Below are 3,320 nucleotides of genomic sequence, written 5' to 3'. Positions count from 1 at the left end.
TCACACACACTCACACACACACACACACACACACACACTCACACACACACACACACACACACACACACACACTCACACACACCCGCACACACACACACATACACATGCACACGTACACACGCATGCACACACACACACACGCACGCACACACACGCGCGCACACATACACGCACACGCACGCACACACACACGCACACGCACGCATGCTGGCCTGCCCTGACGCCATGGAAACATGTACTCTGGCCCATAGAAATAGAATAGAAGTAGAACTCTCGTACGGTCGGCATATGTTTCCATGAACCAAAGTATGCTCGTGACGTGCACTGACGTCACGCACGAACTCGGCTATCTCCGAAGTTGCTGCTGATGGCATATTCCAAACTACGCATATCAACTTCCGCATCAGACTTTCCGTTTATCAAAGAATGATGCAAAAACGCGTAAAAATGCCCTAACCCTAACCCTAACCCCAACCCTAACCCTAACACTAACACTAACTGTAAACCGACTCGATTATCTTATATACTACCCCAGTATGCTACCCTAGTATCCCAAACACTATCTATGGTGTATACATAGAAATAGTATAGATAACCATACTATACTATACTATACTATTTCTATACTATTTATCTATACTATTATTTATTATTTATTTATTATTTATTTATTTAGTTATCTATACTATTTCTATGGGTGTATAGATAGCCACTGACGTCACACTGACATACACTGCTGTCACGAGCATACTTTGGTTCATAGAAACATATGCCCACCCTCTCGTACACAAGCCTATCACTGATCTCTATGATATAATCATTCTAATATTATAATATAATATAAGATTATATTATAGAGATCAGTGAGGCCGATATGCTCTGGCCTTGAGGGAGGCTTCTGATTGGTCGAGAAACCACGTGACAACGCCCACGTAACGTTACGTCACTACCACGTAACCACGTGACGTCACTTCCGACACCACGTGACGTCACGTTCGATGGACCACGTGACGTCACTTCCGGTGGGGATGGGTCGCTTCTGGCGCAATCAGAAGCCTCCCTCAGGGCCAGAGTACAGGTTCCCTACTACTGAGGCTCATAGGGTCTATGTCCCCCAGGGTACTGCCGGAACGTACCCTGGTCACTATTTGATATGGTTAGGGTTAGGGTTAGGGTTAGGATTAGGGTTAGGGTTAGGGTTAGGATTAGGGTTAGGGTTAGGGTTAGGGTTAGGGAGTAGGCGTAGGCGACTCCCTAGACTCGTTAGTGGAGTAGGCGAGGTACGGTCCGGCATATTAGATAGTACCAGGGTACGTTCCGGTATACCGGACCGTAGCCAGGGTACGCTCCGGCAGTACCCCGGGGGACATAGACCCTCTCAGCACTACTGGGGCCTACTCCCCCTGGTAGAGGCCCATTGTAAGTGCATCATATCATAGATATATACAACACAGATATATATATATATACATACATATACACGTATATATCTATGAATGATCATATACACTACACGTACATGTACATGTATATATATATACCCATACATAAATCATATGTATTTAGCACTGATTGCAATGAAACGTAGTGAGCAGTTTGAAATGGGGTCTACGTTTCCCATCTGGCCTGGGCCTATCACCAGCTTTGCACGGGCCACCCACGCAGCGACCCCACGATACAGCCTCATCGCGATTGTTCACTCAATAACAAACTTGTTTAATATGCGCATTAAGTTCCCGCACCACATATCGGATTGCAACCGTATATTTCTCTAGACAAATCTGCTCGGGGTAGCCGCACGCCTCCACTCCGTACTCCTCCACCGGACGCTCGTGGTAGCATTACCTGGTCTTCCGACGATCATTGTTCGTATTTTAGAACCTGGATTAGCTATCTGCATGCAGGCAGCGTTGTTTACCGTCCACATTCAGTGAAACACGCACTTATATTTTAGCGCGCTTTTCTATCATCCGCCTAGCGACCGCAAATGTGTGTAGCGCTTAGTTCACAAGTGTGTGGATTGGATTTAACGAATTGATGATAAGATATGTGGAGTGGTCTAAAAAACAGATCCGTTACAGACTGATATGAAATCGATAAAGTTTCGAATTCTGCGTCGTATGTCTCGGTTCAGAGCATCTAAAGGGCGACTAAAGTGCATAAACACATTTCCGTAAAAAAATATTCACCTGGGCTCTGCGCCCTCTTACTCGAGAATAATTATTATAATAATATAATATTAATAATAAATTTTATTATTACTACTGCTAAGTACTACTACTACTATTGTATAATTATTACAACAACAACAATAACACGCTAATAAACATTTTACATAAATCATATGACAATCGCGGAATAAATAGAGTCGTACCTACATTAAATGTCTGTTTAATGTGGCGCGATAACATGCTATAGTTCAAATAAAGTTTATGGCATGTTGTTTGTATAAAGGTAGGTGCAGGCATGCGTGTACTTCCCATGCAGCTCAACGGACTCGGATTTTCTTTGTTGCACTAGCAACAGCACACCTCTGCCGCCACGTATATCCGACGCTCCTGCTACACTGGCAAGGATACACACAACACAGGTACACATATGGTCTAGACTCTAGACGATCGAGTACGTTATCCTTAAAGTTTACCTTTTAGTTTAAATTAATAATAATAATTAATAATAATAAAACGATTCCTCAATAGATTAATCATAACGATGACAATTTAGGTTAGACAAGCTGCAGTAACCGATTTTCCGCAGTTGTTCGCCAGGATGACTGAAGAATTTTTTTTGCGAACCGACTGCGGACTAAGTCTTCAAACTAACTGATACTGGGACGACGTTAACTTCTTATATGTGCTTTCTTTATGATGAAGTGCTTATTTCGTGTGGCCTAAAGTCCCAGAAAAATCCACCGAAAGATGGACAACAACTACGGGTAATGAGACGAGGTGGTGACGACGTAGTTTGTACCAGGCTGATAATGCATACTGGGATAAATCGCAAAGGAAATTACGCATTTCGAATTGCTACAGTGTCGTAACAGTTTATGCAGACGACGAGCGGATTGCTACATTAGCTGTAGTTCGGCATATATATGCCCCGCGAGCAAGCGACCTGCTAAATAATTATAATTTGCAGGGAACGTCATATAACGTCGTGTTTGCCATGATCTATCATACAGGAATAAAATAATCGACGTTATACTAAACATATTACATATATATTATCTTGGAGTAATCATTCTGATCAGAATGATTACTCCAAGATATTATGTATCATTTAATATACATGTAATATTTTACCACTGTACCTATAATATA

This window comes from Priapulus caudatus, unplaced genomic scaffold (assembly GCF_000485595.1).
Source record: "Priapulus caudatus unplaced genomic scaffold, Priapulus_caudatus-5.0.1 Scaffold366, whole genome shotgun sequence".
Classification (NCBI taxonomy): Eukaryota; Metazoa; Priapulida; class Priapulimorpha; order Priapulimorphida; family Priapulidae; genus Priapulus; species Priapulus caudatus.
Note: the sequence above shows the minus strand (reverse complement) of the source record.